Source organism: Emydura macquarii, unplaced genomic scaffold, assembly GCF_026122565.2.
Source record: "Emydura macquarii macquarii isolate MOO-44397 ecotype Brisbane River unplaced genomic scaffold, CSIRO-AGI_Emac_v2 contig_1027, whole genome shotgun sequence".
Taxonomy (NCBI): domain Eukaryota; kingdom Metazoa; phylum Chordata; order Testudines; family Chelidae; genus Emydura; species Emydura macquarii.
This window is the reverse complement of record NW_027131164.1, coordinates 14,239,782-14,263,893: the sequence shown is the minus strand read 5'-3', so window position 1 is coordinate 14,263,893 and position 24,112 is coordinate 14,239,782. Positions and strand designations below refer to the sequence as shown.

Genomic DNA, 24,112 nt, shown 5'->3' with positions numbered 1-24,112 from the left:
ACAAACCAGGTCTTTCAATACAAAGCTAGATTCACAAAGGGACTTAGGCATTGCAACAGTCAGTGCTCAACACTCCCCACCTTTCAAACGGATGCCCTAACTACTGCACTATAGAGTCATTCTCAGACTCTCTGGCTATTTGGATATTTAAATAATTAAGTATTTTATACACAGTGGAACAGCTTCAACAGGAGGGATTGAGGGAGCCCCACACCACAGTATTCTGTAGTCTAGTGGCTAGAGCACTCACCTGAGAGGTGTGAGACTGGATTCATTTCAAAGGACTATATACTTCTTGTTCTTTTTCCCCGTAGCTGGAGAGAGTTTTACTTGGCAGTCTTTTAGAGGTAATAAATCTCTTTTTTAGGGAAAAAAGAAAGGCTGGAGCTGTTAAAGTCTGATCCTATTTCTTAGAAGACAAAACAAGACAAATGCATACAAGAAGGGCGAGAAAAGAACAGCAAAAAGAGGAAAATGCAGCTTCTGTCTCTGGTGTTGACTCTTACTTGCAATCTCACTGTTGGAAAAAAACAAGCACGGCACAGTATCTTATTAGCCATTCCAAGACCTGGCAAACTTGAACCAGCATCTGGCTATCTAGGGCATTGCTTTTTAGCTGCCTCTTTCTGGTCACAAGCTCACAGCAATGTGGTGTAATATAGTCTTTGTTGGCTAAGACAGACTTTTAGTAGAGAGAAAGGAAAAGGGAGAGGGATAGGAAAGAAAAGAGATAAAGTGGGAAGGAAAAGAGCACATGGTTGTGTGGGTGGTGGTGGTTAGGACGACATAAAGTTTCACATTCCAGGTGGTGGTTGGGATTTAGCTGAAACTGGTGGGGAGGTGATGATGTCAGCCTGGTCACTCTCTCTGGCCTGGTCTGGTCAGGAAACCTCTTGGGATTAGGACACCAAAGGCCAAACGGTGTCATGGTATTACCAAAGAAAATTGTCTGGTCTCCATTTTACATTCCTAAACCTTTATTCTGAATAAGCAAAAATCACTCCACCCAGAGATGAATGCAGCAGATCCTGAGCATGCTCAGTAAGAACTCAGGATTTTTAAAATGGTGCCTGGGCAAAGAGCCAAGTATATGTGTATGTGGATCAGCAGAATCACTGCTCTGAGGTCAGTGACGACAGTGAGCATGTGCAAGATTGGTGGCTACTGAGCATGTGCAGTAAGGGGTGACAGAAAGGTCAGTTAGTTGAACAGCTAGCTGGTCAGAACCCACCCATACCGGTCACAAGGTGTTGTAAAGGTCAGAGTTGTCAATCAGAATTCTGAGGTAATGGTTAAGACTGAGCATGTGTGAGTGAGGTGATTGCTTCTGAGAATAGCAAGCTATATAAAGAGAGAGCTACAATGTAGCATAAATGGGCCAGCTGCCAGCCATAGGTTTGGATTCCAGAGTCTGTATCTGAGAACCAGAGAGGCAGTCGGAAAGAGCCGGGAAGCCAGCAAGAGAAGACAAAGATAAGCTGCTGCAGCGAAAGAGAGAAAAAAACTGGAGCAAAGCTAACTGACCAGGAACTAAACAGCAGCAGCTGTGATTTTTAAAAGGAAACACCAATGGATTTATAGCGTAAGCCTAATATTCTTTCAATTATAGTTTAGTATAAGAATAGTATAGGATAGTATGTAGGGTTAGTGTGGGTGTGTTGATAAGAATGTATAAAAACCTGTTATTAATTGCAACATTGCTATGTAAATTTTAAAGCACTTTAAGATCTGCTGTCAGCAATTTGTTGCAAACTGGCCACTTGCAACAAAACTGCTTGGCTTAGAATCATTTAAACCTGTGGTTCCCAACCTTTCTGAGTGAAAGCCCTACTAATTAACACTAAGTAAGACATGCATCCCTCCACTTCCCTCCTCACCGGCCATAAACACATACAACGATAATAACACTGAATTACTGTATGTACATAATAATAAAAATAATAATAATAAATTAATAAAATAATAAATTACTCTTACCTGAGTGAGAAGCTAAGCCTTCCCTGGCACAGCTGCCACCATACACCCCGGGTGGCCCCACCTCTTCTAGTCCCTAATGGACTGAGGGTAATGGAGATTGGTTGGCCGTGGCTGCTCCTCTCTGGCCGAGCACCAGCCGGTGCAGGGCTGCTCCTTTGCTCCGGCACGGGGCTGCTGCTCCCTCTGGGAAATGGGGGGGTGCTGCTTCTTCACTCCAGCCAGCGTGGAGCTCAAGGCTGCTCCTCTGCTCCGGCCGGTATGGAGCTTGGTGGTTGTTCCCAATGTGGAGCCCGGGGGGCTAAATGACATCAATATTACTGAACCCTCATGGACCTCCTGTAACTTTTGGTGCCACTCCCCAAGCGGGCCCTGCACCCCAGGTTGGGAACTGTTGATTTAAACTATATGCTATTATAGTCTAAGTGCTCTTTAACTTGCAAGGGATTTGTGTGTCAGGGATTTTGTGCCTTGTTTAGGATTTTAGAACACATTATAGTAGGAATTATTAGTTACATCTATAAAAAGATTCTTTGTTTTGGAAAGAATACTGCCTGTGTCAATTACTTTATTGGAAGGTTATATCCATGACCTTTAGTGTTTCCTTAACAACCCCAGGAACTTTTACCTCAGGAAAAACAGACTAAGAGGGAAACAGGCAGATTATTATAGCAGTGCCCTAAAATTCATTTTTGGGGGTAACAATGGTAAATCCCAGAAGATGGAGGGGTTGGGTAGCTATGATGGTAGACCTCACTTCTTCTAGTTCACCCATCTTCCAACCAATAGTAGTTTTCAGACAGCTGCTGATTCCCCTCCCTGGCCCCATTTTTTTTTTTTTTTTTTTTTTTTAAGAACCACAAAAGGGAAGTGATGGGCAGAATAGCCCATCCACTCATTATTTTGTTCACCAAGCAGGCTACTTTCTGACACACCAATTTTGTTTAATTGATTTGACATGATGGTAATACAATCCTTGAGTTATATTAATAGGCCTTTTTATTTGTACTAATTTAGCTTTTCAGTTTTCCTTTTGCACCTTTTCCCAGCAACGTCTGTTGTTATAGGATATTGTGATGGTTTATGAACTTTCACTCACTTTTCACAGCTGAATTTACAAATTAGGGTAAATTTATAGGCCCAAGTATTATAAACAAGATCCACTTTCATATCCCTTGTCCACATCAGGCAGACAAGGGAATTGAACCAGGAGCTCTCACATCCCCGGTGAGTGCCCTAACAATTGAGCTAAAATTTATAAGGGATGCCTCTCGCCTCTTCTTCCTGCCCCCAAGTCACCTTGTGTGGAGTTATTGGCTTGGGCCCCACGGGGAAGAAATGCCTAGTTTGGGGGTCCCACAGGGGCCTAGGCATAATACAGGCACCAAGCTGCTGGGTGGAGTCAGGACTGAGGCAGCTGTATTCACACTCATCTTCCAAAACATAGGCACAGAGAGGACTTTAATGGCAGAAAGTTAGGCACCTCCAGGCTAAGCAGCAGGTGAGTAGGATTTTATATGCAGTGTGAATGCCAACATTGTCTAAATGTTGGACGGTGACTTTAAGGCTTTTAGTCCCTTTGTGAATCCAGTTTGCCCAGGCTTTTGCTTTAACCACAAGATCATCCTTCCTCTCTAGACAGTCAGTTTAATTACAAGACAGAATACACTGCAGCACCCAGCATTTTCAAAGGCTACATGTCAGCAGCACTGTTAGTTAAGAAAGACACACAAGAAGAAATTGAAGCACATACAAATAGCTTAGTCAAGTCAACCACAGCTGCAACAATGAGCAGTCCATCTGCCACCTTGAGCCATTCCTTGAAAAATCATAGCCAGCTTGGGCTGTCACCCTGGGGTGGGTAGAGGGCTCCGGCTATGAGCCCTGTACAGCTGTCAGCTCCCCCACAGTCAGCTGCCAGTGCCCCACAATGCCTCACCACAGTCGGTGCAAATGCTCCTGGCGAGGACGCGCACCAGCAGAAGGAGGGCAGTGTGGACACCAATAGCTGATTGAGTTACTGTGGTGGCTGGAGGTTAACCTAAATTAAGTCAACCTAATTTTGTAGTGTAGAGAAGCCCTGAGAGATCTTGTATTTTTGTGTCCCATCTTTATTTTACTCAAAATAGCCCTCGGCCCTGAATTGTTGCAATTGTTGGAAACTAGTCTAGAGAGCAATAATCATCTCCTGTGCATGCTCACCAGGATACTGATGCACAGATAACAAAGCATTGTATGAGACTATACAAATTATTCAGCTTTTAGGTAACTAAGCTAATTATATTAATTGCCAAAATAAAAAGTCTTTATAAGGTGTGTGTTTTTTCCAATTACCATTTCCATGCAAGCACACCATGACACCCAGTTTTTAGACTAGATCAATAGAAATTTCTTCTGAAACATTGATAGTATCATCTAACTCTAGGTCTTCTACTAGTGATGGTGGAACCTCAAAAAGTTACTCAACACTATTATGTGAACCTCCTCAATTTACAAAAATGGGCTGCAAATCTTGTAAGTCTCCCTTTTACTTGCAGGATAGCAAGTTTTTTTTGTGAGGGGTTGGTTTGGTTTGGGGTTTTTTGTTTTTTTTTTTGGTTTTTTTGGTGTTTTCTGCATTTGGTTGGGACAGAAATCTCGTAAGTGTTTGGATATTTTGACACATCTATTCAGGTGCTCATATAGTTCATATGCATATTATCTAAGTGCCTTCAAGAAGTGAATTAAGCAACATCTGTCATGTAGTTTGTTTTCTCACTCATTTTCTCCCATGGGGAAATTTGTAACTGAAGTGGAGTGGTTTGTTTTGGCTTTTGTTTATAAGTTATATATACTCTGAGCTATAGGTTCATAGTGGAGAAGGCAGAGTCAAAGAAGTGCATCTTGCATTTGGAATAAAAGGTGATGAGGTTTCTCTGGGAGTCATTCCACAATCTTGGACAGGCCCCCAAGAAAGCTCCGTCTCCTGCAGAAATTAGCTTTACCCTTGTAGTGGACAATTCCATATGCACTGAGGAGCAGGGTTGTGGACCATGGTCTTCATCCTTAAACTTAGGTGATCTTCTAGAAATCCTGGAACCAAGCCACTCAATTTCTTGAAGATAAGGAGAGAGAACTTGAATTTTGCTCCATGGTTTATGGGAAGCCAGTGCTTAGTATAGACTGAGGAGATTTGTTGTTGGTGGCTCCATGACCAGATATATTGCATTGCTGTATTCCAGACAAGAGGTGACAAAGGCATATATATAACTGAGGTCAGGTCATCATCTGCCAGGATGGGATGGAGTCTCCCAGCCCACTGTAAATAGTAGAAAATGGACAATGCTATCTGTCCTTGCTATGTTGCAGAGAAGCCCAAGACGATGAGAATGGCTATCTGCCTTCCATTCATTGACAGCAGCAGAAGTTCTGTGTCTGCTGTGGCTGGAAGTGAAGATTAACTGAATATTTTGAAGCATTAAAAGACTCAAGATCAGGTTCAGTCTGAGTCAATGAGAAATAGCAAAGGGGGAGTATGTTCACCCATACTTTTTTTTTAAACATCTTGGAATTTTTTTTTTTTAATCATTGGAGAAACTTCTAGTTTATCTTTTCAAGGTCCTCTGTTTATAACTATGTAAATTCCATTATAAGAAGCTGTGCCATTCTCGTACTTTTTACAAAAAAAAAGTGGTGTGAAAAACATGAAATTACCCTGCTCCCCACCATCAATTTTCTAAAGAAACGATAGTCAGAAGATGGAGTGAATTCTGTGCCAAATCTACAAACTTTCAGTATGGCTCCTGTAAAGTCATATTCCTGCACACAGAGGCTGCCATCCAACTGATCATCATGTGGAGTAAACTGATACACATGGTGACATGCACCATTATCTAATCCTATTGATTCCCATTTTGTTCAGTCTCTCTCATCTCTACTCTTATCACTCCCCCTAGAAAAGACAGGAAGTATAATTTGGATTTCATCCTTTGCTACAACTATTATAACTTCTGCATTAGGTAGAGTTACAGTTGAGTTCCAACTTCCATTATAAACCAGATTTTTCTGTTGTTCATGAACTTTATTAAATAAATTCCTTTGGGACTGAAGTTATTCATGCTGGTCCAAGCCCAGAGTTTTTGGAAAGTCTAAGCAAAATTCAAGGAGAATTTTTGAAATGCATCTGTAAAGATGTTTTTCTTAAACTGCTTCTGTTGTAAACCTCATTTAGAGCTAAGAAACAAGCCATGTATGAAACAAAATCAGTTTAATATAGTTTTAAAACGTTTCAGTGTGTGTGTGTGTGTGTGTGTGTATATGTATATGTATATGTGTGTGTGTGTATATATATATATATATATATATAAGTATAGAAATTATAATAATTTATATTACATCTAAAGTATGCTAAGAGGTTTATAGACAGTGTGAAAAAAAATCTCTCTGGTCCTGAAAGGGAAAGATTTTGCTTCTCTTACTCATGTTGAGTAATATCTTATTCTTTGATAGTCCCTTTTATTTCAGTAGGACTGCTCATGGATTACCAGTCCAAGAGGCTCAGGGGTTGGTGACATTGGCAGCAAAGACAGAGAAAGGTGGGAGAGAGCAGGGCTGGATGCAGGGGGTGCAGGAGCTCAGTTTTGCCAGTGATTGACAGCTGGATATCCATGGGGAAATGGCAGAAAGAAAGAATGGAAGAGATGTGGGCTTGTACAGTGTAAAACAAATCAAGAGGGAAGTAGACTAGTGAGTCATCAGCATAAAGATGGTAGCTGAAGTTGTGCAAGTGGATGAGGTGTGGAGGGAGAAAAGCAGGTGGACAGGGAGGAAGCTCTGTGGGACCCCCCACTGAAAGTTGTAGAGGAGATGAGAAGGACCCACTAAATGAAACATGGCAAGTACAATTCTATGTGGGAGGATGACACAAACAGGATGGAGTGTGCATAGTCAGGGTGAGTGGGGGAAAAGAGGAGAGAATCACACCATGTTTATCAGTTTTTTCTTTGAAGAAATCAAAGGAAGTCAGGAAAAAGGACAGGAAAGGGGAATGTTTACCGATGGAGTCAAAGATAGTGAAGAGGCAGATGGGCTTATATGAGTGGGATCCAATAAGGGTGAAGAACTAGAGCTGTTTGGCTAAGAAAGAGGCGGAACTGAAGGAAGAAAGTGATTTTGTAGCGGAGAAAGCCAGCACATTGTCAGAGATGCTCAAAGATACTAGAGCAAGAGTGGAGAAAACTAATTTCTGGTGGGGATGGTGGACTGGAAGGGTGAATGTTCTGATGGGAGAAAAGGGCAAGATTTCTACCATTTAAAGCCAAAAATCATACAAAGAATACCAAATTCAAATCTTATAGCCTTTTGTTTGCCCTCGAATCCAAACCCTAGTCAAAACCCAAACCTAATTTGTATTTTAATACCACATCTTTGGCCCATCTGTACTATATAGAATGTTGAATGGTAAACAGGGATATAACCTTTGATCCCTTATCCCTGTCTTTCTTTATTGTCCAAGTTTACTGATTTAATTACAAGGTGACAAAACATTGGATAAGTCAAGTTTTTGGAAAATACTGAATGTACAATTTTCTGCAAAAGCTTTCATTTATGGGAGAAGAGGCCATTTTTCCAGAAAACTTTCAACTAGCTCTATTTGTCACTAAGGGACTGGTCTAAATGCAAACTTGCTCTGAAATAACAAAAGGTTTGTATTAAAGACAATTTAGTTATTTCAGTGCAACTCTCTAGAATCTAACTAAATTGATTTTTATTCCAGAATAAGTCCACACTGAGGTTTGCACTGAAATAATTAAATCAGTTTTCTGAAACAGATTTAATTAACACAGTACAAGATTATGTGTATACCAGCCCTTCCAGTCCAAATCCAGCTGTCTCCAGCGGCAGCACGTGACGGGAAGGCTCTTGAGGGGTCTTTTCTGGTGCCCCATCAAGAGGCCCAGCATAGGATACACTATTCCTCGGGGGAGGCCCAGTGCTTCCTTTGCCAGGCAACGGGGCATGTCCATAGGAACTGCCCCCTGGCCTGCACGGAAGAGTGCCTGGGCTCCTCTGAGATCCCGATGGGTGCTGGTCGTGCGACCGCCGGTGACCCTGACCATCCAGCCCCTGTAGCCTCCCCTCCTCCTCCTCCTCCTGTGCCCGTCTCCTTCTCCACTTGGGTTGCAGGGGCAACCCACCTATCATGCCCAGACAAACGGCTGGGCCCCGTTGCTGCATGTCCTGGGGCAGGGCCCATGGAGGAGAGAGCAGCTGGGTTAGCTCCAGGCCTGGGAGAGGCTCACACCAGGGGGAGGTTTCCCATCCTCTTGTCACTCTTCCTTTACCCCCCTTGACCCCCGATGCCATCGCCCTTGCCACCTGGCCCTGCCCCTGCTGGCCACCTGGCCCTGCCCCTGCTGGCCAGCCCTCTGCTAACACCTTGGAGGGCTGGTTGCTCATTGAGGGGAAGCACAGCAAGCGAAAAAAGGATCAGAACCTCCCCGCCACCTCGGACAGGAAGGAAGCCGCCCGAAAATCTCTGTGGGGGTTGCCACCGGTGAGCCCTCTGCCGCGCACCCCAACGAGGTCCCGTGGGTGATGCCAGTTGAGGAGGAAGTCACAGCAGCAAAGAGAGGCAGCACAGCCCCTCTCCTGGAGGCCATTGTAGATTCCCTCTCTGCAGAGGCCTCGGAGGGAGCCGCCCCTGCCACCTTGTCATCTGCACCCTCAGTGCTGAGGTGGTTGCTGCCTCGACTTCTGGCGGGGTGGCTGCTGTGGTGGTGGAGGGGGACTTCAGCTCCATATTCGAGGAGCTTGAGTCCGTGGGTCTGACCCCGGTCACCAGGGGGAGGACAGCCCCTGACAGTGGGCCTCGATCTGGGCGGTGACCTCCTCGCACTGGCCCCTCCTCTTCCCTTCTACCCCGTTCCCCAGACCCCTGTTCCTATCCACGCCTCCAGGTCACCCCTGGACCCTTCCACCTGCCCGGCTACTGACGGCACTCCACCTGCAGTCACTGAGCCTGCTTAGGCTTGAGCAGCCATGCCCTGGGCCCACATCTGTGGTAGGACAGCTACCCCCACCCTCTTTCAAGGGCTCGGGCCCGAGTCACCCCCTGCTCGCTGCTGCGGCTAAGGGCACTGAGTCCACTGTGGCGCTTGAGCCTACCGTCTGTGAGGGTCGTTCCCCCAAACCCATGCCCCTGACCCCCCGTGCCAGATCAAGTAAAGCCGCACCCCAGTGGCTCGGCCGCTGGGGCCCCTGATCCCAGACCAGTCCCTGCCTTTCTCCCTGCCACTGCCCCTGACCCCAATTCCACCCTTGATACCACCCCCGTCCCTTCCCCATATACCCCCCCGTACTGCTGCTGCACCCAAGGTTGAGTCGTTCCCCCTTCCATCTGACAACTTCCAGGAGGCAGTATTCGTGTTCCCCCTTCCACCCGGGGCTGCTGTTTTCCCTCCACCACAATCTCTTGTGCTGGAAGCCAAGCCAGGCAGCATGGCGCCCACATCAGCACTGCATCGGGGATCAGCCCCGTCTGCCCGTGGGGCCGCTAAGGTGACCTGGCCGGAGGACGGCTGGGATTCTTTGACCCCAGCCCCTTCGCGCTGCGGGACAAGCTGCATGCTTTCCTGGCTGACTCCCGAGGGGACAGGGACAGGGTGCAGTTTGCCCTACAGCGCTGGGGAGACTTCCACCTCCTCCTCCAGACTGTGAGGGCTATACTGAGAGAGGGAAAAGATACTGGGAGACAGGATGCTGCAGCCTACTCTGCTTGAAGAGAGCAAAGGACCTTTCCCAGGCCTGTAGGGCTGAGGGAAAAGACCCAGTCGGAAGAGAAAGATAGAACTGGACATTTTATTTGGACACAACCATGCCCAGTGGGGCTGTCAGGGGTCAAGAGCTACCCTTGGCAAGACGGCCAGAAAGGGTCCCCGTCTGAGCAGAGTCCAGACTTTAAGTTAAGGGGCACGGGGAAGTAACCCAGGGAAGCTTTCCTGAAGCCGCAGCATACGGCTGCTATTTGTAGGGTTGGGTTGGGGCCTGGAGTTGAGGGTGGGACCAGGCTCCCCCTCTACCCTCTACTGGCAATTCACTGGAGGGGCAAGAGCCCCAGTGAAGAAGCAAGGGCCTGTGAGAACCAGAGCCAGGACTGGGAGCCAGTAGGGAGCAGCCATCTTAGAGAGGCTGTATTACCCTCTCCCACCACTAGAGAGTGGAAGAACACCAAAAGGTGAAGCACTTCCCTGACCTACTAGAACAGTGGTTCTTAACCTTTCCAAACTACTGTACCCCTGAAGCCTGAGTCCCACCCCCACGGGGCTGAGGCATGTAACTTAGTTTCATGGCGCCCCTGTGGCTCCAGGCAATTGCCTTTCTTGCCACCCCCAATACCAGCTCTGCACTTGCAACCCCACTAAACCCCCAGGTTGAGAGAAACTGTACTAGAAGGAAGCGCTGGACCCACGGAGGCAGAGAAGAGCTTTGTCACACAACCTTAACTATTTCCCCCCCCCTTAAATAAAGTTTCTTAACTTTGTATCATACAACCATGGAGTCCTTTGTTTTACATACATAAGGACTATTTTATAGATTTATATGGTGCCTGTCACTTTCATATTTTTTTCAGTTTGGAGATTAGAATCCAAAGCAGCTGGTATTTTTCCTCTCTTTCCCCCCTGGAATTATAAAGATATATGAGGACTTTTGTTCCTTGTTCGTTTAGTAGATATCATTCCTGGAGGAAATTTTATTAAAAACTCATGTCTTGTACTTTGCTTGTACTCTGAAATGAACACATTAATGCTTAGGCTCAATCTGATCTTTTCTGGCAAAGATGTCTACAGTCTGCTCCTGCTACTTTGAATGCTCTGCTCCTAGCAACCTCAATATGGGTCTATCCAGTTGTATCATTCTTGTGGAATGTTATTGTCTTTGAGAGTTGCACAGAGTGAAGTTGTCTGTAAAATAGCCTGGTGCCAATCCAAGGAAAGGGGTATAAATTAGCACTATAACTTTGAATTCTGTTCTGTAGTGAAGGGGTGGCCACTGGCGCTAACAAAATATAGGTGTCATATGTCAGCATTAAACATTGCTTATAGGCATGCTGCTACAAGCCACAACAACTTCAGGCTCTTTGTAGCTCTTGGATTCAAATCCAAGTGAATAATCCAAGCTGGTGGGGATGAAAGTGTAAATTGATATAGCTAGGTCTTCATCTGGTAGAAAATGGTGCGTCTTCCTGACTAGGCTAAGGTGTTAACAGTTGAACTCTCTATCCCCTTCAGCTAACATGAGACAGCTCACAATACTGCAAGTTCCTGTGGCAACTTGCATATCCAGGAGTAATGAGGAACTTAGCATAGCCCCATGGCATTGTACTAAAGAACTATACTATGTGTGGAGGTGTCTGATTTTGGGATGTGACAAATTCCATTATCTTGGGCAAGCAGGTTTGATTTCCATTTCTTCTCTCAAATATTAATGCAAGATCTCCTTTGAGTTCATATCTTGGAATCTGTCCTAAGCTTTGGTAGGTAAGCTTTGGTTCTGATAGAGTCCAGGATTGCCCCAATAATATCTATAGTCTGTGTAGGAACTAAAATGGACTTTTCTACGCTTATTCAAGGCCCTAGTGAGTGTAGGAGATTGAGTAGGGATAAGGTTGCTATCTGCACCTCCTGATGAGATCTCCCCTTCAAGTAACCAGTCATCAAGGTAGGGGGAAACTGATGAGCCCTGGCAGTAGAAGAGGGCTGCCACTACTGATAGCACCTTTGTGAATATGCATGGTGCTGATCGGGACGCCGTTGCAGTTCACCTCTCTGATGTTATTGAGAATGACTGCTGGGAATGGGGTCCCAGCACCGAGGGAACCCCCACAGATTCCAGTATTGCCTGGGCGGTGCCTCCTGGGTAGGGGAATGACCTCCACTTCCAACTCTGACGACGACTCCTCCCTCAGCAACCATGGTGGTGCTGTTCCCAGCTCTTCTTACTGGCTGTGTTGGAGGGAAGCGTACTGGAGGTCTGGAGCTGGAGGAGCAGTACTGTGAGGCCAGAGACTGGTGCTGGGGAGTTGGTGATCGATGCCAGGTAGTCAGGGCTGCTGTGGTAATCCCATAGCTGGTTTCCCTCCAGGCAGCACTGTATTCGCTGACACTGAAGACGGACCCAGCTGATCTTGTGCTCTCCCTTCCCCAGAGACCGTGGTAGTTAAAGGATCTCGCGGCATAGGTGGTACCGGGAGTGACAGGAGGTCTCTGGTCACCCAGAAAGCCTGCAGTGTGGAGAGAAAGTTCAAGTGCCAGGTGCCCCGACTGCTCCTGGGAGTCAGTGGTGGGTCCCAGTTGGGCTTAGAGCCCTGAGAGGCAAAGCTGCCACTAACCTCAGTTCCAGAGAAGACGAGCAGTCCAGCGTGGGTCTTGTCCCGTCCCCTGCTCCTTTTTTGTCCCTCTTGGGCATTACGGAGTGACCTCTCCTGGCATGCTGTTTTCTGTGCCTTTTCCTTGGTACCAGCATGGTGCGCGGTGCCAGAAAGAGCCTAGTGCCAGAGGGGCACTGCCCATGGACGCCAGTGTGCTCCATGCCAAATCAGAGTGCTGTGGCTCAGAGGCAGGTCTAAGAGATGCATTAGCAGGGCCTTCAAATGAATATCCCTGTCCTTTTTTGTGTGCGGCCTAAATCTGCAGATTCTGCGCTTGTTGCAGATGTGAGCTTCCCCAAGGCACTTTAGACAGTTCAAATGGGGATCACTCGCAGGCATGGGCTTATTACAAGTTGTGCATGGTTTGAAGCCCGGGGATTGGGGCATGCACTATCCTTGGAACAACATCCCTAGATGTCACTGCTATCTATAGAGACTACTAATTCTAAACTACAATTATACTCATCACTAACAACTAGAATGCAGAGAAAAACCACTGGTAGAAGGCTTGCAAAGGTAAGAGAGACATTCCAGCAATCATAACAGGCAATAAGAAGGATCTGAGAAGGCAGAGAGCCGGTGGCACCCCTTATGCTGGCTCATATGCTCATGACTCCAGGGGGCACCAGAGACGGCCCTGTGGATACCACTGAGGAAAATATCTCTGGCACTGGTGCACAGGCTATGCACACACCTAATATGGAATGGACATGAGCAAGCACTCAAAGAAGAACCAGCTAGCTTGACCCTGCTTTCCTCACAGAGCTCAGCTAGCTCCTCAATTTAAGAATCTCTGCTGTTTTTGGAGCACAATGTGATCTAATGAGGGAGAAGGAAGCAAAATTCATCCCTCAACATCCACCCTGTAGAACTCTCCCATCAGCCACTGCCCCTTAATTAAGATTTAGGATGTTATCAGCCCATGCTAAGCAGATTTTAATACATAAACTCACTCCCCCAATAAGCTGTGATTTCTTGCAATGTCTCCAGAGACTGTGGCATATGATCAGAAAAGATTTTGGACTGGAATAATTACAAAAAAAACTCAGCTGTTTTGGAGTTCTGGATTGAGAAGTTATGGGAAGTCCTATCATAAAATGAGGAGACATTGGCTGCCCTGGATCTGTGTTGCTAAGGCACTGCAGGAGTAGGAGCTGTAAACTCAAGCATATTGACTGCTCGCTTTGTGACGAACCACACAAAAGTCATTGTTCAGTGTTATGCACCAAGAAACAATAGTGATGACCAGGTCAAAGTGTTTCTATGAAAGACTGAAAAGTGTCTTTGACAAGATCAATAAATATGACATTGTTATCCTCCTGGGAGATCTAAATGCACAGGTTGGTGATGATGATACTGGATATGAACGCATTATGGGAAAGACATGGTGTCCCAGGACAGACTGACAATGGAGAATGTTTGCATTGCGGCCTATGCAGTCTTTGCACAGGGGGTACACTATTTCCACACAGGGAAAGAAACAGACATGGAGCTCAAATGATGTGAAGCTTCACCTAGAAGCAGCTTGATAATATTGCCACTAGTAGCACAGAAGAAGATCACTGTTGGGTGTTTGTTAAAGAGAATTCAGCAAGAACAAGACAGCAGTAAAAGAGCTATTGTGCAACAAAAATATGTGGAGAAAGACAAGGAAGTTAAAAGATCAGCCAGAAGAGAGAAAAGAATGGATAGAAAATAAAGCAAGAGAAGCTGAGGATCCATACGACAGGCCATCACAATCCTTGAAGCATTGTGGCACTGTGAATGCTCAAGTTTGTACAATTTTAACCATAGAGGAAGGACAGAGAGCCCATTGGACGGAATATTTCCAGGATGTGCTCAACCAGCCTGGACCACTAACACACACACAGTGAAGAAATAGCAGACTTACCTATATCACTATAAGTAATTGTCTTTGAGGAAGTAACTGAGGCCATAACCAGTTGAAGAATGGTGTTGCATGTTTTAATTTAATAACAATATATGAGATGATAGGCTCAAGTGGAATTAGTCAAAGATTATTAGTCAGATTAATTCAGCACAATACAGAAAAGCTATACATAGACTGGAGAAATGACATTGCAGCTCGATCCACTCCTGACTAACTCCCAAAACTCTTCCCTTTATATACTGTTCAGAACAAAGCAATTGTTCTCCCATTACTGTTCTAACAATGAGTTCTATCCAGATTTCTCAGTTTACCTAATCAATAAGCTAAAGACATCTGTGACCAATCCATTATTGCCAAAACCATCTGTGATAATAAGTGGTTTATAGGCCTAAACATCAACGAATGGGGCATTATTTTATCAATCCCAGAACACATCTGATAACAAATATCCCTGTCAATCACCAGTGTCTCATCAATCATAAAATGTGTGTAACAACAAATATCTCGTCAATTACCAGTGATCCCTTCCTGGACATACAGACACAATTCAAAATAGTCAATAGGGTCAGACTAAAACATTATACACATTCCATTATTGATTATACACATTTCTTCATTTGATCACCCACTAAGGTTCAATCTAAGTACAAAGAACTTTTCAGTTTGAGAGGTTCAGGGTACTAGATCTGTAGATACAAACACTTTGGTTTATACAGAAAAAGGATTTTGGTTAATATATAACAGAATGGTAGGGGTTTTAATATTTACTAACAAGTGGTAAAGCACTAGTGATAAGGCAGATGCTGTGATGTTAAAAGCTGGAGAGAAAGTGATGGTACATTGCATGTGCTGGTTATACAGAATGGCTTAGGAAAAGGAGATCATTCCTAAAGATTGGAGAAGAGTGATTATACGTAAAATTCCTAAAAAGGGGAAACAGCTTATTTCTGATAGCTGGAGAGGTGTGACATATGTACCTGGAAAAGTGTTTTGCATTATCATTTTGAATAGGATGAAAACTGCTGTTGATAAAGTACTCAGGGAAGCTGAATTTTGATCTGGTAGGTTGAATTCAGACCAGGTTTTCACTTTAAGACTTACTGAGAAAAACTTAGAATACCAACAGAGAAGGCTTTTAAATTTCCTTGATTTTATGAAAGTATTTGATGGTATCCACAGAGAAGCTTTCTGGAAGATCCTGAGACACTTTGGAATTCCAGCAAAGATTGTTAAGTTGATTAGAAGCTTTGTATGATGAATTTGTGTGCTGTGTCAAGACATAGCAGAGACATGGAATGGTTTAAGATTGGTGTTGGCGTTTCTTCCCCAAAGTGATTTTTCACCCAACCAGATTCCATTTTATCCATTCCATCAGTTTTAATTTCTTTACAGTCCACCTCATCAATATGCAATGCTACTCCACCACCTTTACCTTTATTTCTGTTTTTCCTGAACACCACATACACCCTTCAATACCTGTATTCCCGTCATGACTACTATTCTACCATGTTTCTGTTATCCCTATAACATCTGGTTTCAATTCCTGCACCAGTAATTCTAGTTTCTCCATTTTGTTACCAAGACTCCTTGCATTGATGTACAGACATCTGAGTTGTTTCTGCTTGGCTTCACCCAGATTCCTTGCCTGAGTAGGTACAGACATTCTACTACCAGTATTGCCTACCTGACTCTTATTGCCAGTACTAATGACACTATCTTTTCTCTTAATATCCAGTGTCCTACCCTGTGCTGTTCCTTTTTCCATTTCTATATCCTCTTTTATTTGATTTCCCTCCCACTCAATATTAGAATCAGACATGGAAATTACATGAGCATCTCCTCCAAATTTCTAGTTTAAAGCTCTTTTAATCAGTTGTGCTATCCTCCATCCCAGAAGTCTATTTCCCTCCCTACTCAGGTGGAATACAACCCATAAGAAAAGTTCTCTGTCCATGACTGCCTCCCAGTGGTTAAACATCCCAAAGCCCTCTTTATAGCACCATTACCAGAGCCATCTCTTGCCCTCTTCTTGTAGGACTAGTCACTCTTGTCTTCTTCCTTGCCCTCTCACCTTCTGTTACTGCTTGTCGTGCTCACTTTATTTTCCAACTCAGCCAACCCATTCCTCGGCTCTATTTCTCCTTTTCTAGCTGGTCATTTCCTCTGCCTTGTTCTTGTAGTCACATGCTTCCACTGGCCACTTTCCTCATCCAGCAGTGTACCCTGACAGTTCTCCAGTCCAGCTTGCATCTGCAAGTCTTCAGTTTTCCCTTCAACCTCCTCTCTCCTTTCCTTCATTATCCATTCAAATCCACACCTACATCTCCAAACCTTCTCTCGCATCAGATCTATCAGGGGACACTTCTTACAAATGAAGCACCTCTCAGGTACCCACTCCAGGATAATGCAGTATCCACATCCAGTCATCTTCACTCTCTTCCATTCCTTGGGTCACTGCCACTGCTGCCTCTACAGCTGTCATAACCTTCCCTTGTAAGATCCTGTCAAGAAAAAACACATGCACACACAAAAAAATCAAAAACAGAACACCACACCCTCCCTTCTCCAAACTCTGGTTACAAACTCTCACTCAAACTCCCCCGTTTTCAGCTCTGTGCTGCTGGCTAGCTGCTTGACTTCCTCTATAAGCCCACTGACTGGGAAAGCCCCAACCCCTAATCAGGGCTCCGCTGTGATCAAAGACTCTGCTTCTCTCACAACACACTGCTCCCTACCAGCCTCTGAAAACAAGCAGAAAACAAACCAGCAAGGAAACACAAACACATGCTCACAAGAACTCACTCACTGCCCCTAAACTTGCCTGGCCTTCTCCTCCAACAGATCACAGAGACAATTTACAGTGGAGTCAAATATCTTACTCTGGACAGAATGTAGTGAGAAAAATGCCTTCTATGCCTGTAAGCACAGGAGATTCTAAGCATAAGTGTAAGTAAGTCTGTGTGCTAAGTATATGGAGCCTCGTCCAAGACAAGGTAAATACCAGCCAGTTCACTCAACTTTGAAACCAACTAAACCATGAGCTGCTGCTTCCATGCTGCTTGTGATAGATCCTTGGATCCTGATGCTCCATGGTCCTGCATTTGAAGGCCTTATTCAGGCCCAGAGCCTGGTACTCCGAGAACTTTTCAGTACACTACAGAATAAAGGAGATGTATCTGTTAGGTGTTCATACTCTACCTATTACCATTGCATCTGAGCACAAAAAATTTTCTTAGCAGAACAAAGATAAGTACAATCACTGTACACAGTTTCTTAACATGCATTCATTGGAATTATGCAGAGCATTCTAGAATAGACTTGGGAGTGTGGAGGATACCCAAAATTACTTTCAGCTACTAGAAATTTTCTCCATCTAGCTTGTGGTGTTCCCAAGAAATGCTGTAGCCCATAAAGCTAGCCTGCTGACTTACTTTATTATATCCTGCCTTTCTTTACTGATTTGCTGTTTGTTCTATCTGACTTATGTTGTATTGAATTATCTTATTAGGTCTGTGTCCCGTATGATAGTTCAAGCAAGTTAGCATAAGTTTGGCTTGCGACCTTTGGCGTAGATAAATGGCCTAAAAGTTACCTTTTAGAGTTCAGGGCACTAAACTCTAACCACAAGGTACACCACAAGAACATGGAAGTAACGACTAGAAACTGGTTCAGGCCAGAAGTAACAAGTTCTGAGAATGAGCTAATTGGCATTAATCTGTGAATATGTTATTATGTGTAAATTTACTAGCCTATAGAGTAAGTGCACCCCCCATATTATGTTGATGAGGAAATTATATTTCAGCATGGAAGGTTGGGCAGTAATGTGAATATTCAGGAAGGTGTCCTGGTCCTGTAGGAGGGCAGATCATTCATGGGGGAGCAGCTTTTTTTCTACTTTTTTGTCTGGCTGTTTATTGTCAACTACTCAGCATCTGACCCTTAACTTCTATTATTCATCATCAGTCTCAAGCACTGAGGAACCTGGACCGTCAGACTCAGTTGGCATGCCACGGACAAGGTGTAAGTATGCTAATCTAGGAAGCTTTTGTAAGGAATGATATAGGTGCCCCCAGAATTGTATTATTTCTTTTTTGACTTGTGCTTTGGAGCTGATAACTTTTTCATTTATTTTAATAAGTTTCTAAGGCTGTGGTTTGTCCTCAGAGCGAATGTTCTAGCTGTACACCCCGAGGGTCCTTACAAAAAGACTGAACTCTCTACATTTAATTCTGTGTAGCCTGATTTTGGGACAAGAACCTTATTATCTTCTAGTCAGATCAATGGCGAGCCTATAATAATAATAATATACAACTGCCTAAAAATCAGGCAACAATGCCAAGTAAAAACAAAAGGGCTAAAATGCTGCAAAGGACTCTGGAAATACTCTTTGAGCCAGTTCCATCTATTAAGGTACATAATGACTGCAGAGAAGCTTTTTCATGAGAGTTTTTGATGAATAACAAAGTAGAACTTGAATCTCAGACCTTAAATTAGTATTCAATACCTCCTAAACTAGCATAATTTGAAGCATTTTTATAGATTGCATGCTATTTCAATGAACTGTAGGGCCTTTACAGATCCAGGCAAGATCCCAAGTTTTCAGAGGTTCTATAGCCAAATCATTAGTCTTTAGTGAAATTGAAGTAAAACCTATGACCAGCAAATACATACAAAACAGAGATGGTGACATTTCTAAAGGAGGCCGCTAGATTCTTTTTACATCTGTTTTACTATCCTCAGGATATGGGCACTATAATTGACATTATCCAACCAATCACACACCACCACATTCCCATTCAAGTTAGTGTTATGAAAGAAAAGAAAGAGAAGATTAGCAACTAAGAAAGTACTAAAGGGACAAATGCTCTTTTAGAAGGCTTTTAAGAAGTGCTGTTAAAAAACACTGCAACATCATTTCATGTATGTTCAAGTAGCAGTTTCTCCCTCATTAGTATTGCCTTGGATGCTAAACTTCTCTTTGGTGTGTATTGGTTTTTGTTTTCTTTCTCCTTTCCCACCCTCCCACAGTCTTGAATTGTGACAAACAGATCATGATTGGCCAGCCCCATTTAGTTTGGATGAAATAGAATGATTTTTTCACTCCCTCTCTGCCACAGTGGATGCAGTTTCCACACTGTTGTTTGTAGTCCCCTTCCTAACAATGTTCTGTCACAGCAATACAGTATATATCTTTAGGATTTTAAGAGACCCCTTTTTGTGAATATTGCCATATGATCAATGAAAAAAATATAAATATACATAGGTAATCAGTAATTCCATGATCAGAATTAAAGAAACTGAGCTATTAAATGTTTGAATTGCTCAAGGTTACTGCTGAACTACTGCTATATATGTTAGTTCCCTTATCCTTGCCATGGAAATCATCCATGAAGCACAGAATTATTCTAAAAGTTCTGCCCACATTCAGGATTACTTTGTAGTTCTACTTTAGTTTTGATTTTAAGATTATATAACTTGCATGGGACGTGGGTCAATCAGAAAGGTTGATCTCATGGTTAAGGCATTTGACTGGCAGTCAGAAGATCCACGCTCAATTTCTCCTTTTGCCACAGAGTTCTCATGTGGCCCTGGTCAAGTCAATTGATTTCTCTGGTGCACAAGATCTCCGTGTCTAAAATGAGGATAGTACTAATTTCCTACCTCCCATAATATTAATAAATAAACAAATCAAATACTTGAAGATGCTCAGATACTGAGGTGTTGTGCAAACACATATGCAAACAGAATAAAACGTGTTCCTTTTACCTAAGCAAAAGATATGAGACGTTTCAGAAGAGAAAAAATATTTTAAAATTATGAAAACTTTGTTCTTTGCTGAAGGATTCCTTGAAGTTTGGTTAGGGAGGGGAAGGCAGCAAGGCATCATAAAATTTCCAGTTTAGCTTTACTGTCCCCCATAATCAATATTTTATAGCTAGATTATTTTAGTGCAAGGTTCTACGGACATACAAATCATGCAAGTTTGGTTTTTGTATTTTTATCACCAAAAAGTCTAACATAATTAAAGCATTATAATGAACAATTATTCCCTCTTTCCCTCCCCATCATAAACAGTATACATGTTATGCTCAAATGATGAGATACAGAAACCTCTGAATTTTATTTATTTACAAAGACTTCTCTCTAGAATAGTCACTTTTGTACTGCAATAGGTCGTACATTTCAACTGAAAAGGCACTCTTCATATTCCTTTCTAAAACATATTTACACATTAACAAAGAAGACACTTTCCATGTCTTAATTTAACAAGCACATACTATTTCTACTTCCGAAGAGAACACTAGCTATTTTCTGCAAAATAAATGCACTATCCATCATTTCACATAACATATTTTGCTAAGACTCTTTTCTTCTTGGTGCACACTGTCACTTTAATTTATACTGCATTTTGGAATTCTGTGTCCTATAACAGGCATGTGTCACAACTCAGGGCAACAACCAGGAATAGTTCAGGCTTTCCTTTATCTAGCTTGAGCCTTTGAGCTTGTCTTCATGTAAGAGGTGATCAGGAGAAAATGACCCACATCTGAAGGCATAGCTTCAAAAGACTTGTTTTTGCATAACTAAAGGTGGGGAATTTGCATTCCCACCCCCCCCCCACCCCACCCCCCCCCCCCCGCGCATATTCCCCAAGAAAACCTCAACATTTTTTGTTCCACATCCATTCTTGTCTGGCAACCTTATAGTCCTTTGAACCTCTAGGCTTCACATGTGTCACATCTTCCTCCTCAAGAAGTCACACATTTCCAGCCCACAATAATACATACACCATTCATTTAATGCAATGAAGCCAAAAGATACTTAATTTAATAAGGTCTCCCACAGATATTGCAGGAAATTGCCACAATTTTCACAGAACCATTTTAAGAGCTCAAGAAAATATGAAACATGAAGGACTCATGTTTATTATATCATATAATGCCTGTAGTTGGCCACAAAACCAACATTCCAATTCTATGATAGTTTCCAAGTTTTTGGAATTTTTTTTATCCTAATCAGGACAAAAAGCAAAAAAAGAGAATAATTTTCTTGTAACTGAAATCCCACAATATTTTATTTAGAAAACACCAAAACATAATATTTTCAAAACAAAACATGCTTCCTGGGATCCCTGGCAGTTGCTGACTGAAATTGACATGATTGTTGTCTCGTTTCATGGCTGCCCACCACAGTAGTCAATGTACAGCCATGATGTGGACAAGAATCATGCCAATTATAGTCGGCTCCAGCCAGGGCTTTATGATCCGAAGCTGGAGGATAGCCTTGCCATGTGGACTGCACCCCAGGGCTTCCAGACTCCTCCGCCAGCTGGCTCCTCAGACTCCCCAATTCTCAGGACAGCTGGCTCCTTTGGCTTTGGGAGCCAGTTGGCCTAGTAGTCTGGAAGTCCTGAGGTCCTCAGCACTAGGGCAGTCTGTGTGGTGGAGCTGCCCTGCTGCTATTGAACCCCGCAAGCTCTGGGGTCCTGACTCTTAGGCAGTTCTTTAGGTGGGCTGCAGAGGAGGCAGGTTGGTGAGCTAGCAGGAAACCAGTAAGGTTTCTGCTGGAAACCTGCCTGTATTTCATCAGAAGACTCATCAAAATCCACAAAATATTTTGCTTTCAACTAATTGTCATTTTCTGATAGAAAAACACTCCACTGGAAAACTTCCAACCAGTTCTAGTAATGGCCACATTCTAGATTCACATAATAAAAAATCTGGTAATGGTTACTTAATCGTCAACTCTGTTTCCATAGTCTTTTCTTTAACAGAGGTAGGTTAGGCCCTTGTGTATAAATATTTGTTACAAAAACAAACAAAAACATTGCTCAACTTCTCAGTATGTTTATAAGACATTTGTTGCCAGAGGACCAAAATCTGCCAAAACTTAAAAGATTTCAGTTACTCTCCCTCCACCCCAAGACTTGAATCTCTGGAAAAACCAAAGGGTGCCATGAATGCAGGAGAAATAGGAGCAGGACATCAATCACCAGAGCTAGTCACTTCTATCTTTGAAGTTGCTGTGTATAACTATGGATATAAAATATTCTCTAGCCAAAATCCAAAACGTGTTTCTTTTTATTCTCCAGTAGCACAAAGACAAAGCATTTGTCCTCTGAGTCTCTCTCATACGGGGCCCAGATGGCTGAAGAGGCTTGTATCAGTCTAACTAAGGAGCTGCAATCCCATGTGATTGACTTAGAATACAGATCGCTCACATAAGAATCCTATGGTTCTTAGGATTTCCACGAGACAGGGAGCAGGGCATGAATTTCTAAAATAGGAACTTATGAAAGAATTTGAACTGAAGAACAAGACACAAACACATGGTTCCAAAACCTGCTGAGGGGAAAAAGCCATGGTCCTTTATTGTGCCAGCTCCTATGTTTTACCACCAAAGGACTACCTAACGCCTGAAAAATACCAGGAACTTTGGCTGTAACAGAGAAACACTTCTTCCATGGAACTGTGTGCCAAGATACAAGGAAGTTGCTACCTAAGAGTTTCAAACAGGAAAAAAAGAATTATTATTGTTTGCATAATGAGACCATTTGATGGGCTTATATATCCCAGAAGATATTTGTTTTAAGAATATCCCAGAATTTTCCTGCAGGATACATGGTTTAAAAGTATTCACATTTATCTTTTCCTTATTAAAAACCCTCCAACCCCCTTCCAAAAGTGTCATTCCTCTTAGTTTTGCCGAAATCTAGAAAACTTTAGGATCAAAGCACAAGTAACTCTCCCGTATTCCTGGTAAATTCAGATTGTGAATTTCTTGTTATAATTTTCTCAACTACCATTTTTACTGATCAAGTAGACTTTAAAAAGCAGGTAAAAGATCAGTATTGTATATTATGTAATATAAGACTGATAAAGAAGACAGTAAAAAGGTTGGATTGGGAGTCCAGCCTTTCTATCCTTTCTCTTCCTCACTTTACTGAATTTCGATTCTGCAGTTTCTGCTCAAATTAAAAGTTTGGACTTCTGCATACACAGATGTTCTGACATCTTCTACCTAACAACCAGACAGTTCTCTCCTCTTCCATGTCTGGTTCAATACTGCCTTTGAACTTCCAGCAGCGAGCAGCTGTAACACCCTGTGAGAGTTCAAACAAACCGAAGCTATATACCAAGGCTCCAATGCTCTTTATTTCTACACCCAAATCCTGTTTCTAAACCACAGTACAAAATAGTTTTAGGATCCCTGAAATTGTGTTAATTGGCTCCTGCTCATAGCTATTTACCTGATCAGCTCTATGCTTCAGGATTTTACTTTGCTTTTTTGTAGCTGCAGTGTCACAGAATGATGCATCCTGAGCATTACTGGGATATGAGAGATGTGTGGCATGGGTTCATGTTCAGTTTGTATGTGCTGCATGTATCTCTGAGTCTGGTCACATGTCATTGGGTAAAATTAAATGTGTGGTTTTTGTTTAGAGCTCACTTTTTAAATTATTAGAAGATCTCTGTATTTCATATCAGCCAGACAGATTAATTTTGAAACTACGTACTCCTGTATCACTTACTACTCAGTATATTTGTACAACAAATATCAACCTCAGACACCCAGGAACATTTAAACATGTATAAAAGTTGTGACTTTATGCAAGAAACTCAAAATAGCCATACATTGTTTTCTTAGACATACCACAGTAACATATCTGGAACACAAAATAAGAGCCTGTGTTACAGAGCATCAGCCCAAAACTGATTGATGATAAAAATGGTCAAGCAAGAGAATTGTGACAAAGTCAGGCTGGATGGCTGCAAGAGGGGGGTGGAAGGCCTTTTCACTACAAGCTGGGAAGGGGTTACTTTAGCTCAGTTAGAGGC

The 24,112-nt window shown here is 43.1% G+C and overlaps 1 long non-coding RNA gene across 1 annotated transcript; it reads left to right on the top strand.

Annotated features, from left to right (window-relative positions):
- Positions 1–1,388: 1,388 nt before the first annotated feature.
- Positions 1,389–23,830, top strand: LOC137150838 (uncharacterized). The gene is made up of 3 exons (XR_010919089.1): positions 1,389–1,582; positions 18,237–18,293; positions 22,366–23,830. It is a non-coding gene; the product is annotated as an uncharacterized lncRNA (long non-coding RNA).
- The last annotated feature ends 282 nt before the right edge of the window (positions 23,831–24,112 follow it).